The sequence below is a fragment of the Microcaecilia unicolor genome, chromosome 2 (assembly GCF_901765095.1).
Source record: "Microcaecilia unicolor chromosome 2, aMicUni1.1, whole genome shotgun sequence".
Classification (NCBI taxonomy): Eukaryota; Metazoa; Chordata; class Amphibia; order Gymnophiona; family Siphonopidae; genus Microcaecilia; species Microcaecilia unicolor.
The window spans coordinates 179262151-179277111 of NC_044032.1; positions in this window are offsets into that span (position 1 = coordinate 179262151).

The window sequence follows — 14961 nt, forward strand, 5'->3', positions numbered from 1 at the left end:
TGCGTTCCTCAGGGTTTAAGGCAGTCTGTAAGATCAAGAAGGAAGCTGCATCTCCCTCAGGTAGTGTTTTCTCCAATGGGTACTTCTTGAGGATATTTTTCATGCCTGGGCCATAAATGACATGACTATCCATAGATCCTGCCCTAGGACTGATCCTCAGGCAAGTGGGAGTGTCTCTTCCTCTTGCCCATAGCTTAGCAGTAAAGCTAGGAGGGAAAATTCACCACAGCGTAACAGATGAACATGTCCGTCGCCATTTTCCACTTAAGTTTTTTTTTAACATACACTGCACACAAAGCATTTAACTTGCCAAATCATATAAGAAAATAATTTTAGGGCCTTTTTTACCAAACCATGCTAGCGATTTCCATGCGGCAATGCCGATGATGCCCATTGAAAGTGAATGGGCTTTGGTGGCATTGCTGTGACAAAAATTGCTAGCACAATTTAGTAAAAGAGGCCCTTAGCTTGAAAAATGATCAATCCCCGACTTCACACTGAAGTTTTATCTCTTCAACTGTGCAGGCACTGAGAAGCAAATACTTGTGGATCCCATGACACAGTGAGAGAACTGAAATCAGCACAAAGTTGAGGATTGATGATTTTGAGAGCGAGTCTTGTATGATTTATCAAGTTCAGTGCTTTGTACATAGTTTTAAGATAAATAAGACTTAAGTGGACTGTTCTGTATTTTTGAGGAAGTAGTTTCATTAAAAAAATGTTGGCACTATGAAAATGGACATTTAGCAGGAACAAAGTCGATGCTAAAATAACCTGACTCATAGGAGTCAACTTTTCAAAATTATTGGGGGTGCTAAGCCCAGTGGAAATAACCCTTCCTTGGACAAAAACAAGGAATTTTCTTAATATTGGGGGTGCTCAAGCACCCACAGCACCCACAGAGTCGGCTCCTATGACCTGACTTGTGGTGTAATAACGTAAATTAACAGTAGCCCACATTGATAACTTCCTCCCTAAATAGTGGCTGATTATCCCCTTTTACAACAGGAAATATTTGGCAAAATCCAATATTTGCATGTTGTTTGCAACAGTTATTCCTTATTGTTTATTTATAGCTTGCCTGGACCAAGGTGAGTAACACTTAAACATACATAATTGTTGATAAACCAGTGTTTCACAAGTCCGGTCCTGGAGTACCCCTTGCCAGTCAGGCTTTCAGGATATCCACAATGAGGAGTGGCCTAGTGGCTAGGGTGGTTAGGGTGGTGGACTTTGGTCCTGGGGAACTGAGGAAGTGAGTTCGATTCCCTGCACAGGCAGCTCCTTGTGACTCTGGGCAAGTCACTTAACCCTCCATTGCTCCATGTAAGCCGCATTGAGCCTGCCATGAGTGGGGAAAGTGCGGGGTACAAATGTAACAAAAATAAATAAATATACATGAACTTGACTTGCATACACTGCCTCCATTATTTGCAAATCTCTTTCATGTGTATTCGTTCTGGATTTCTTGAAAACCTGACTGGCAAGGGGTACTCCAGGACCGGACTTTGGAAACACTGGATTAAACTACAATAATGCACAAAGAGGGTCTTTTACTAAGCCGCGGTAGCGTTTTAACTCATAGTAGAAATCAGCTGGCTGTAAATGCCGAGATGCCCTTTATGGGGGTCTCGGCGTTTACCACCAGCTGATTTCTACCGTCAGCTAAAACAACTACCACAGCTTAGTAAAAAAAACCCTAAAAAGAAACAGATAAAATAGGACAAATAAAATGGGCAAGAGAAACATCCTAAATTCTGATGGTAAATATTATTGATTTCCACAAATTAAGATGAAAATTTCTTCAGTATTTCTTGTGAAGATGCCTACAGTTTCTCTCATTTAAGTCAACAGAAAAGTATCTAGAAATGAGGAAGCATTAATACATTTTTTTAAAAGTTACACATTGTAATCTTTGCAGAGAAAATCAGAGTAGTTATCTCCCAGCTGAGACCGAACCCTAGATGGCATTCAAGATCTCTGTCTCTAAGGCTTTCTAAGATCAATGTTGAAGTAGAGTGCTAAAGTCTATAAATCTGCTTAGCTCCCCCTGGTTGTCCTATGCTTACACTGTGCATTTAAATCACTTCATCTGTACAGTGGGCTTTTTGCTGGCACAGTAAGATAATTCTTTTCATTCTAAACATAAATTAAATCCTGCAAACCCTCATCATCTTAATTATTTCCTGCCTTAGGTAAAGCAAATAGAGTTGTGGATGGAAGTGAGGCAAAGGTAATGTTGGGCAGGATTTTATAATTTGTCAGTATCAGTCATGTAATAACCCAGTTCTGATTGTTATTATGCCAGCAAGCCACTAGAAATACGCTAAATTAGGTTATTCCAATAGAGTTCAGTACACCTACAGCTTTCAGCAGGAATTACTGATAATTGCACTTTAGACACTAGGAAGAACATTTGTAGGGGATTTTGCTTAAAAAAACAGACAAACAAACTCAGCAATAATAAAGGAAACAAGCACGGAGCAAGACTGTGCACAATTATATACTGAAACGGTATTTCTAATGTAAATGCTAATGTGAATCGATATGTGTTTAATGTGCTTATTATGGCAATGTGTAGGTATTACCACTGCTAATGTCATATTGGTATCCCAGAAAGTGGCCATGTAATTCATAACAGGGTCAATATTCAAACAGCAGCTATATATTTTGCAATATGATAGATTTTATACAGTGCCTGCTTTTTAAAATGAATATCCGGGAGCCTTATTATGTATACAGTGCAATCTGCTTAAGAGCAAGGGTCTGGGACCAAAGAAATGCATGCATTTTAATATTTGAGCTGAGCACATTCAAAATGGCGGGTCAGCGTTTTTCGGTCACATTTTAAAGAAATAGACAGCCAATCAGAAGCTTTCTAAATGGATACTATGGATATTCATTGATTCACAAAACATGAACGAGCTCAAGGTCAAAATTTAGACCAGCCGGTTGCAAACATCCCAAATGAAAAATCCAGTTCTGTTCTCTTTTAAGAAGATGTAAACATTGGTCCCCCTCCCCCCGTGGCAATCAGAAACAATTTTTACCGATTACAAAGCACCAAAGATCTTCAAAAAGATACTTGTAATTCACAACAGTGTTCCACCAGGGGCGCTTACATAACATTTCTTTTAAGAGCACTACGGTGTTTAATAAGTTTTCTTTCTAACTCAACTCTGGCACTCGGCACTTGTTCTAACTAAATTTTCACCCTTGAAACACCACACTAGAGCCCTCTTATAGAAAGTTGGATTTATTTGGCCGCAGCCAGGAACTTTATATTACAAATCAAATCACATTATAACATATTACAAGATATTTCTTGTTATAGCACAATATTACATTTTTAATCATGCGGGTACACAGCTCCCATCTCACACGTGTCTAGTAGCACCCACAGGTTGCCGTCTGAGCAGCCTGTGTGTTCCACGTGCCCTTATTCGAGCACCCGTTGATTCATGGTGCATCCCGTTTAAGGATACCCATCCAGAATTACAAAAGCAGCATTCTGCCCCCCCCCCCGGCCGCATCGTCCTGCTTTCCCCTTTTCAAAAGACCCTCTTCGCTCTCTTCACCTCTTTCTTTTACCTTTCTCTCCGCCCTTCACCCCTCCCCCTTTTCCTGTTAACCCTCTGCCTCCCTACCTTACTATTCCATTTTCTCTAAGCTCACCCTTTCCCCTTCCATCTCTACTGCTCCTTGTTTTCACATGGCCATCAACTTACTTAGGCAGCCAACTCTGGAATGCCCTCCCCAGACCTATTCGATCAATCAGTGACTATCTACCCTTCCGGAAATCACTAAAAACCCATCTGTTCAAGCAAGCCTACCCAAATGACCCAAACTAATCCTATGAACCCATCTATGCATCACATATCCAGGAGACAATGACAATGACCTAGACTACATCTCCCACCAAATTTCCCATGCTTATCCCATGTCCCAACTCCTTCCGCCTTATCTACCCCTCCTCCAACGCTCACCTACCCTTGCTCATACGTCTCCTACTCCCTTCACTCTTGCCCATCTCTACCTATCTATTTCTTTTATTATTCTGATAATACTTATTTTTCTTCTTCAATACTCTGTAATCCTTGTTACTATGTAAGCCGCATTGAACCTGATTTGAGTGGGAAAGTGCGGGGTACAAATGTAATAATAAATAAATAAATAATCACATCTTATTGGTAGCTTACTTATTATAGGATTGTTTCTTTTTTATAAAGATATGTGAACCATCATACACTTTCCTTCCTGGAATTATTTTTCTTTTTTTTTCAACTCTTCATACTTTTCTTTATGAACACATCTTTAGATATATGTGGAATCTTTTTGCTTATGAATTTATTTTTTCATTAATTAGTGAAGGCATGCTGATCTCTTTTTTGATATAAATGGATCCCTTTCTGTTTATAGACTGCATCCATTCTTAGCACCTTTGTGAACCATTCTTTGTTACATCTGGGCTTTATCATATATGTACAGGTTAGTTCTTTTTTTGATGAAACCAGTTAAGTTATATTTTATATACTGGGCATCTTGCTTTGTGCAAATTATATTATTTATATGCACCTTTTGAAAAAAATAAATTATAGTAATCTTGTATGTATGTTTATTACCATAATGTTCATATAGTCCTTTATAGTATACATCTTTTTATATTTACACAAGATATTTTGGTCCTAAAAGTTTATTTTCATTTACTATGCTTTATTTATATTTAAATTATCATTACATAAATACATAAGCACCGCCATAGTGGGAAAGACCAAGGGTCCATCAAGCCCAGCATCCTGTCTCCGACAGCGGCCAATCCAGGCTTTAAAAACCCGGCACCCCCCCCCCCCCCCAAAAAAAAAAAAAAATTAATAATGTTCAATGAACTTTCCCCTCAGGAATCTATCCAAACCCCCTTTAAATTCCGTAAGGCCAGCTACTGTCACTACATTCTCCGGCAACGAGTTCCAGAGTCTAACTACATGCTGAGTAAAGACTTTCTCCTATTTGTTTTAAATCTACCATATTCTAGCTTCATCTTGTGTCCCCTGGTTTTGTTGTTGTTTGAAGGTGTAAACAAACGCTTCACATCTGTCCGCTCTAATCCGCTCATTATCTTGTAGACTTCTATCATATCACCCCTCAGCCGCCTTTTCTCCAAGCTGAAGAGCCCTAACCTTCTCAGCCTTTCCTCATAGGGAAGTCATTCCATTCCCTTTATCATTTTCGTCTCAATGTTTCATCACAAAGCTTGACACAGAGCTAAACCAATACTAAGATCACCAGGGAAAGACTAACAACTCTTGTACCATTTCCTTGGGTTTTTGCAGCCCAAATACATGAATGACCCTGCATTTTTTAGCATTAAGTCATAGCTGACAAATTCCAGACCATGTCTCTAGCTTTGCTGTCCTTCCTTGTGTTATCCATGGTATCATCCACAACAAGGCAGGTCTTGCCAGACAGTCTTTCAACAATATCACTTTAAAAAATGGAAAAAAGAACTGGCCTAAGAACCAAATCTTGTGGCACACCACTGGAAACATCCTTTTCCTCAGAATGAGCTCCATTTACCACTACCCTGTGTCGCCTTCCACTCAACCAGTTCTTAACCCAGTCAGTCACTTTAGGGCCTATACTGAGGGCACTCAGTTTATTTATTAGTCATCTATGCAGAACCATATCAAAAGCTTTGCTAAAATCTAAATACACCACATCTAGCGCTCTCCTTCAATCTAACTTTCTGGTCACCCAGTCAAAGAAATTAATCAGATTTGTCTGACAAGATCTGCCTCTAACAAAGCCTGTAATCCACTGGATTCCCAGACAGTACTACTCTGTGTTTTAGTAGTGTTTCCATTAATTTACTTACCACAGAAGTCAGACTTACTACTACTACTACTATTACTAATCATTTCTATAGTGCTACTAGATGTATGCAGCGCTGTACATATTATATACAGATACTTTCTCTGTCGCTAGAGCGTTCACAATCTAAATTTTTGAACCTGGAGCAATGGAGAGTTAAGTAACCTGCCGAACTGTAGTTCCCAACCTCTTCCTTCTGCTTTTGTGGAGAGGGACCACATCTTCTCCAGTCCTCCAGGATCAATCTCAACTTTATAGAAGCATGGAAAAGATCAGCCAGCAGAGCTATTAGAACTTTCCGAAGTTCCTTACAGTACCCTTGGATGTATGCCATCTGGTCTAATCGCTTTGTCCACCCCTCCACAACTCAGGCATTCGGCACACACTCAGACGTATCAACCCCCGCCCCCTTCAATACCACACTACAAGCCGTATCTTCGATAGAATTGGATTTATTTTGGCCGCAGCCAGGAACATCAAAATTGTTACAACTTAAACAAATGACACTACATCTTCTAATAATCATTATGCCAGCATTTGCATTTCTACTCGGGTACACAGCTTCTACACGTAGTTGCATATTCTGGGCCACAGGCCAAGCCGTACCAAGCCCCTGTGGCCCCCTGTGCTGTTTTCCAAGCACCCAACGTCACTTGGTGTCTCCCATTGAAGGAGGCACCTACCACATTTACAAAATGACGTTGTAGGCCTCCCGGCCGTCGAAGCCAGGAGACAAGCTGTATACACGTTGTTTCCTTATAACATGGCTGCTCACATGCAAGCCTACCATTTGCATCAACTTGATAACTTTCCACACAACTCTTTCTGCAGCAGTAGTTACCCCAAACTTGTAACTGTTATGTGTCAAGCTGCTGTGTACCCATTGCTGGCTGTGCGTAAACATTGTAGTCTAACTCCTCGCTGCGACAAACCTTGCCTCTCAAGTGGGTGGGCGGGTGGGCATTGCTCTTCTTCTGCCTCCAAATTCAAAAGGACTTCCTGTGCAGTTTGAATTCCTCTCTCCTCCTCCCTTTCTCCTTCCCTTCTTTCCTGCCCCTCCCCTTGCTACCCCTTGTTTCCCTCCCACTACTACCTCTGCTCTCTAGCTGGCCCTCCCTGTACCCTCTCCCACACTTCTGTCTTCGCTGGCCTTCAGCCCGGTTGTGGTCGGCCCCCCTTTAACGGGTGTGCCTGGTTCTTTCCGCCTAAGCATATTCTATAAGTGGCACCTAGATTTAAGCATGGTATATAGAATATGCTTAGTTGATATCCCAGCCCCTAGAACTACGTGCATCCATTTACACCAAGGGAAATGAGTTGTAAATATCAATGTGTAGATTTAGGCACAGAGGGGCACATTCTATAACAGTGCATATCCATTTCCCTGCCCATCACCACGCCCCTTTTTGACTTTGCATATTAGAAGTTAGGTGCTGTGCATTACAGAATATGCTTAGTGAGTTACGTGCTTAAATTATAATTATTGCTAATTAGAGCTCATTATTGCTTATTAAGTGCTGTTAAAAATGCTGATTGGCTTGTTAAGCCAATTATGTTACTTGCGTTGTTAAAGAATATGCTTGGATTTCAGCCTGGAACGCTAGTTGCGATATATAGAATCTAGCAATATATGAAGAATCCAGGGGACAATGTATGAAGATCTGGCTTAAATTTTTTACACTGTACAACTAACATTGCTCATATCTTTTTTTGTTGTGGTATATTGTTCTCCTTCCACTATAATAAGGTTCAGTTCATCCACAGTTGAGACTATGAACATTTTGTGTCAAAAAATATTTGCTGAATTTAGAGAATAAAAGAATTTATATTAAAAAATAACCCACTGGTCAGAGTGTGTCTATACTAGAGGAGTGCTGGATTAAATGAAAATGATGGGTCACTTATAATCTCTTTTGCTATGAATCATACAATTTATTATCCTTATTTTAATCTCTCTGCCCTTCATTATCTGTTTTATGAGATATGTGCCCCCTTCAATGGCATCATGCAAATCTAGAATAGAGATGAAAGAATGACATTAAGCAAGCTCTGATTCTAATGTTACCATGGAGAAAGGGCATAAGGTCAAGAATTTATTCCCAGATTTCATAAAAAAGAAGCTCCTTTTCATTTTTTAAAAGCTGTTTTTTGACATGTAACTCCATAAAGTTTAATGACCTATGCAATAAACTCATGGCAAAAATATTTTTTGATTGTGCTCCTCAGTAGAACTTATACACACTAAAACAGGGCTTAACATTCTCGGCAGAAATATTACATTGCCATGGCTTCAGTACTGACAGGCTACTACTACTATTTGGATTTCTGCCAGGTACTTGCGACCTGGATTGGCCACTGTTGGAAACAGGATACTGGACTAGATAGACCATTGGTCTGACCCAGTGTGGCTATACTTATGTTCTTATGACTGCAGCACAAAAAGGTTAATATCCATGGGGGGTGGGGGGAAGGGTAATTCTATAAAGGGTGCCCAAATATTTAGATATGACCAAAAATGAACCTGTTGAGGTGTACATCAGTATTTTATAAAGTACATGTAGATGGGTGTGCACTTTAAAAAATAGGCATAGTTACAGCAGGTCATGTGGGTGTCTCTGCAGATCTCTGCATCTGTGTGTATTTGTACATGTTATGTGAGCTGATGTGGAAGGCATGGGAACACTCCCCAAATGGCTGCCATGGTGCACAAGCCCAACTGTGGCAGGCAAGACACCCCCCTCCAGGCCAGGCTTATGGTGGACTGCAGGAATCGGCTGTTCCCGGGACTGGTGGTTGGGAGGCGGGAAATACTGCTGGGCAGACTTATATGGTCTGTGCCCTGAAAAGGACAGGTACAAATTCAAGGTAAGGTATACACATATGAGTTTGTCTTGGGCAGACTGGATGGACCATGCAGGTCTTTTTCTGCCGTCATCTACTATGTTACTATGCCTGGCCAGAAGAGGAACAGTGCATGAATGCTCCAGGCCTGGGAAAAGCTGGCCAAATACAACTTCTACCCCAGAGAGGTAAGTGCTAATAGGAGGATGTTTATATTCATTCCATCTTAATATAATGCCTTCCAGGCAAGCCAAACAAGGTGGTTTACATAAAGTTTTAATACAAATAAAAAGAATGCTATTCAGTCATAGGACAGAAGAGAGAGCAAAGAGGTAAAAGGTTGGAAAGCGACAGCTAATTAGAGCAGAAGGGTTTCCAGAAGAGATGAGGTGGGATGATATGGGAAGGGTAAGTTAGACTAGAAGTGCATGGTAAACAGTCGAGTCAGACAGTGTCTCCATGGCATTTAAAGAGCTACATCCATGTGATGTAGAGGTGGCCCCTAGAAAAACCATGTACTGAGAATAACCCCTAGGATCTTAATGGAATCATTGGGTCTCAGAACAACTTTACCTGTAGGAAGAGATGACAGAACTCAAGGTTGCTGAGTCCGACTACTTAATTGGAAACAAGTTTTCTGGATGTTGAGCTGCACTTTATTTTCAACTACTACGAATGAAGGAGTATCTACGGAGTCTAGAGGCATCAATATCTGTATGTCCTCTGCATATATAGATGGTGTCAGCCGCAGTGATTCTATCAAAAAGGCTGATGGAGACAGAAAAATATTAAATAGCAGTGACGCTAGAAGGGAGCCTTGGGGAATACCGCACAGAGGTTGAAAGGGTGCAGAGATGGCATTTTGCCAACTACCTTATAAGTCCTGTCTGTAAGATAGGAGCAGAGCCAGCATAGCAGTGGCGTAGCTATGTGGGGCTATGGGGGCCTGGGCCCCCATAGATTTGGACCTGGACCCCCCTGCCGACGACCCTCTCGACCCCCCCTCCCGCTGCCAACCCGCCTTAGCCATTGCCTACCTTTGCTGGCGGGGGACCCCCAACCCCCACCAGCCGAGGTCCTCTTCTTCCAGCACAAGGGTTTGTTCTGTTTCTGAGTCTGATGTCCTGCACGTTCTACATGCAGGACATCAGACTCACAGAAACAGAATGAAACCTTGCAGATCAGCTGTATAACGTGCAAGACGTCAGACTCAAAAACAGAACGAAGCCTTGCGCCGGAAGAAGAGGACCTCGGCTGGCGAGGGTTGGGGTCCACCGCCAGCAAAGGTAGGCAACAGAGGCAGTGGGGGAGGGTTGGCGGCAGGAGGGGGGTCGAGAGGGTCGGCGGCGGGGGGGCCAAAGTTGTTGGTGGCGGTCAGCAATGGCGGGGGTGGCAATGGCAAGGGGGGTCGGCGGCGCCGGGGGGGGGGCTAAAATGTGCCCCCTCACCTCAGGCTCAGGACCCTCCTCCTGCTGAAGTCTGGCTACGCCCCTGCAGCATAGTACCAGTCCTGAGATTTGTAAGCCAGCCAGACGGGATAAGAGTATGACATGGTCTACCATATCGAAGGTGGCTTTCAGGTGTAGTGACAATAACAGAACTGAGTGCTTCTTTAGCAACACCAACAGCACTAAAATCTATGAGCGTGGTTATAGAATACACCAAATCCTTACCTAATTTAGATGTCAGCATTTACATCAAGTAAAACTTGGTGTAACTGCCCATGACTAAATTTACTTGCTCTGATGGGTGCTCTGTGTATTCTATAAACCGAGAGGAAATTTAGGCTTAGTTTATAAAGTAAGCATAAATTTTGGTGTATTTTTTATAGAATACACCTAGGCGTATTCTTTTTCGGCATGGATTTCTCAGGCACCATATATGGGATCTAGCCTTAATGTGTGGAAACAGGCAACTGCGGACTGCATTAAGAGGTTTTGTGGTAGTTTGCCTGTTTCCATGTGTTAAACCTCCGGTTACTGAATTTTTCTATCAGGGGGCCATGGCATGGGCAATGAGTGGGTATAGAAGCGTTAGCCAGCTAGCATTTTACACCTTCAGTACACTATCTGGCTAATGTGGCGGTAATGAGGGATTATTTATCACCTCCTAAATAGGAGACACTAAAATCTAGATTCAGTAAATGGCACCCACATTTGGGCGCTGAAAAATGCCTGCTGAGTGCTATTCTACAAGCAGTGCTCCACGTTTGGTGACATTTATAGAGTAGCTCGTAGTGACAAGATCTGCAACCAACTTTGGGCGTGAGGATTTATACCAACTGAAACCTGGTGTAAATCCTTGCATGTAAATTAGGCACAGATCCCCTGAATTCTATAATACTGTGTGCATCTTTAGTGAATACCCCTGACCCACCCATGTCCTTCCCATGGCCATGACCCCTTTTTAGTTTTGCGCTAAATGATTTGCGCACACATCTTCATAAAATAGTGTGTAGCAAGATGCACGTGCAAATCTAAATTGTTGCCAATTAACTCCATTAATTGCTTCTTAGCACCCAATTATTGGTGCTAGTTGGTTCATAACTCAATTAAATTGCGCATGCAAATTGGGCGTGTGCTCAAATCTGCACACACATTTTTAAATACCATATATAGAATCCAGGGTTAAGTGCTTCAGCATTAACCAGGAGCGGGTATCATTGAGGAGTAGCCTAGATCCAAGATGGCCGCTACCACAGAAAGATGCTAGCAGCATTCGCTCTTACCTATCCTTGCTGAGATGGGAAAATGGAGGGGAAACAGTTGACTCATCTGGTTCGGTCTTCAACTGGGACTGCTATTGGGCCCACTGACACCTTTGTAGCCCAAAGAGGAATACTTGTTGGAAGTCTGAGTAGAAATGTTCCATTTGAATCTGCCTCAATCAGAAAGGAGGCAGGATCTTCAGGGAGTGTGGGTTGCCGCACTTTATTTACAGGCCATTTATGCGCATCACATTTGTTTGCATGCAGATCTAGCACCCTGTTATTATTAATGGAATTGTGTTTGTTGATGGATGCCCATCCAATGTGTCAATCAAAGCTTTTTGCCACTGCTTCCTTCTATATCAGTTGGCCTATTTATCTTTGATGCACTATCAGGCTCATTTTCGAAAGAGATGGACGTCCAAAAAGTGACAGAAATCGACACTTGGACGTCCATCTCCCAGAGACGTCCAAATCAGTATAATTGAAACCCGATTTTGATACGTCTTTATTGGAAGTCCGTTGCAAGGACATCCAAATCTCAAGGGGGCGTACCGGAGGCATCATCAAGGTGGGACTTGGGTGTTCCTAAGACTTGGACATCTTTGAGCCGCAATGGAAAAAAGCAAAGACATCCAGCACTAAAACTTGGACATTTTCACCCGGACCTGTTTTTATTACAAATAAGGCACAAAAAGGTGCCCAAAATGACCAGGTGACCACTGGAGAGAATCGGGGGTGACCTCCCCTTACTCCCCCAGTGGTCACTAACCTCCTCCCACCCTCAAAAAACACGATTAAAAATATTACTTGCCAGCCTCAGATGTCATACTCAGGTCCATGACAGTGCATGCAGGTTCCTGGAGTAGTTTAGTAGTAGGTACAGTGCACTTCGGACAGGTGGACCCAGGCCCATACCCCCCTACCTGTTACACTTGTGGAGGAAACAGCTAGCCCTCCAAAACCCACCAGAAACCCTCTGTACCCACATATAGGTGTCCCCCTTTACCTGTAAGGGCTATGGTAGTGGTGTACATTTGGGGTACTGGGTTTCAGGGGGGGCTCAATACACAAGGTAAGGGAGCTGTGTACCTGGGAATATTTTAAGAAATCCATTGCAGTGCCCCCTAGGGTGCCCAATTGCTGTCCTGGCATGTCAGGGGGACCAGTGTACTACAAATGCTGGCTCCTCCCATGTCCAAATGGCTTGAATTTGGACGTTTTAGACTTGAACGTCTTTGTGTTCGAAAATCGCCGAAAATCAAAGACGTCCAAATCCAAGGACATTCTTGGTATTTTCGAAACCAAAGATGAACGTCCATCTTTTTTTGAAAATGACCTTTTCCCCGCTTCCAAATTTGAATGTTTGCTCTCTGAACAAGGGATGAAGGGACTGGATTTTCCTAACGCATCAAGTTTACCTTTTTTTTTGAACCGTACAGATCGCTATCTTACTTAGTAGGAAAGAAGCCTTAGTCTTTGAACACACCACACCCCTGACGCAGGCGCTGTGCGCCAAAATATGGCCCATGTCGGGTCCATTGACAGTTATTAATAAAGAACCGTGTCCCATTTCTGAAGGCTCCTGTTGCCTTTGAGGTATTTCGGACTTTATTTTGTACTTTGGACCCTCTCTGTACTGCTCTCTGGTTGTCTGTACAAATCAGGTATGTCCCTGCTTTTGTTAGTTTTATTTTAATGGAGATCATAACGAGTTTCTAATCATCAATTTTTTCTCTCATGTTAAGATAATTTTAAATCATCAGGTTAGCTAATTGTGAGTTCACGTATTTTTGAACATCTGTTCCACACATCTTTAAGCATATATTGAGGTGTATTTTCAAAGCACTTAGACTTACAATGTTCTATAATAACCTATGAAACTTTATAAGTCTAAGTGCTTTGAAAATGAGCCCCAATGTGAATTACATACTTTGAATGCATATGTTTTTAGTTCTACAAACATGTATGGTATCTTGATTTTTAGTATATTTGAATTATTCATTTTTAATGTATGTATAATTTTATATTATAATATTCATGGTACTTTTAGAATATATAGAATGTTATATCATTGTTCATATACATTTTATTGATATCTTATTTTTAGTTTTAAGTTTTTTTATGCTTTTATTGTGAGAGTTTCCTTTATTATATTATTTTATTTCTATATTCTTAGCTTGTTCAGGTCCTTTTTGTGTTTGGATTTTAGCTGTCCCTGAGGCAGGCATGTCTGCCGAAATACAGATCTCTGTCGGGTACTTGGACAACATTGCAATATCCTCTGGTGGACCTTGTGCAGTCACAGTTGACTGTACATGTTTATGATTATGCTTATTAAAGATTTTTTGTTGTGCATTTTTTATTCATGGTTTTGATTCCCTTGGTCCAACCCTACATTGTTGCTTTGGTGATTACCCCCTACGTAGGGTGTCTCTCTCCGATTTTGCTCTTTGATTTCTTCAGGGAATGAACCCTCTCTCAGTTTGGATTCAAGAGCTCCCCCTCTTCAGCCGTGAGCTGCATGCTCTCCATTTGAGATGTAAACCCACATAAACTCACGCCTCTCTGCTGAGTTGGAAGGGCGAGGGCAGCAGGGAGACGCATCTCTGATGTTGGATTTTGTAATATTGTATGTCATGAGCCAGAGAGTTTGCTTATTCTCTTTGAAAGGTGGGTGGCAGATTTGTGTGCTGCAAGCTGCAAATCTCTCTCCCTATGTCAACTATATTTCGAAGCTCATTTTTGTTTCAGATTTATAATATTGATGAGGCATGAGGATAAAACCAAATTGCAATAAAACATGTCTTTGCTGCTCAAACCTAGCAGGGAATATGTTTTAGCTTATAGTTTTAGCTCAAGGATGGGATAGAAAACCTTCTGAAACATTCACATCTCTTGCCCCTGGAGACCATTTTGAAACTGTTTCATAGCATTCTCATTTTTACCTGAGCCTAAGATAAAATAAATGTGTCTCCATCCAAGAATTCTTATTTGCATTTATAGCCTCACAAGAGAATCATCAAAGTCATTCACTGGAGTCAATTTCATTTTTGCAATCAGTCTCTGCAGAGGAAACGGTGAGCTTGCTGTTCCATGACAACTTCCAGTCTCTATTTCTTGCCTAAGCCAAGCCTAGTTATCTCCTATTTTGCTGCTCTGTGGTTTGTTTGCATAACCTCTGAATTAAGCAAGCATGTCAAATAATGAATCCTAACCCTGTGGAAACTAAGCACTTTTAAAACTTCCACAGAATCATAAACAGTCAAAGGGGAGGTTTTTTTTTCCGGCAGCTGCACTATTACCATTGCTCTGGAGCATAATTTCAGTTCAACTGAAAATGATTTACACAAAGATCTTTGCACTATAGTTGCTGTCTCTAGTCTCTTTCTAATATACTAGTTAGTTTATTAATATAAGAGATACAAAAATCTGCATAGTAGAGGAGTATGAACCTGGTTCACATATTCTAATGTGAGAAACTCATTCTGTTTTGGTAAAGATCTAACTTAGGGGTCCTTTTACTATGCTGTGGGCAAAAGGGC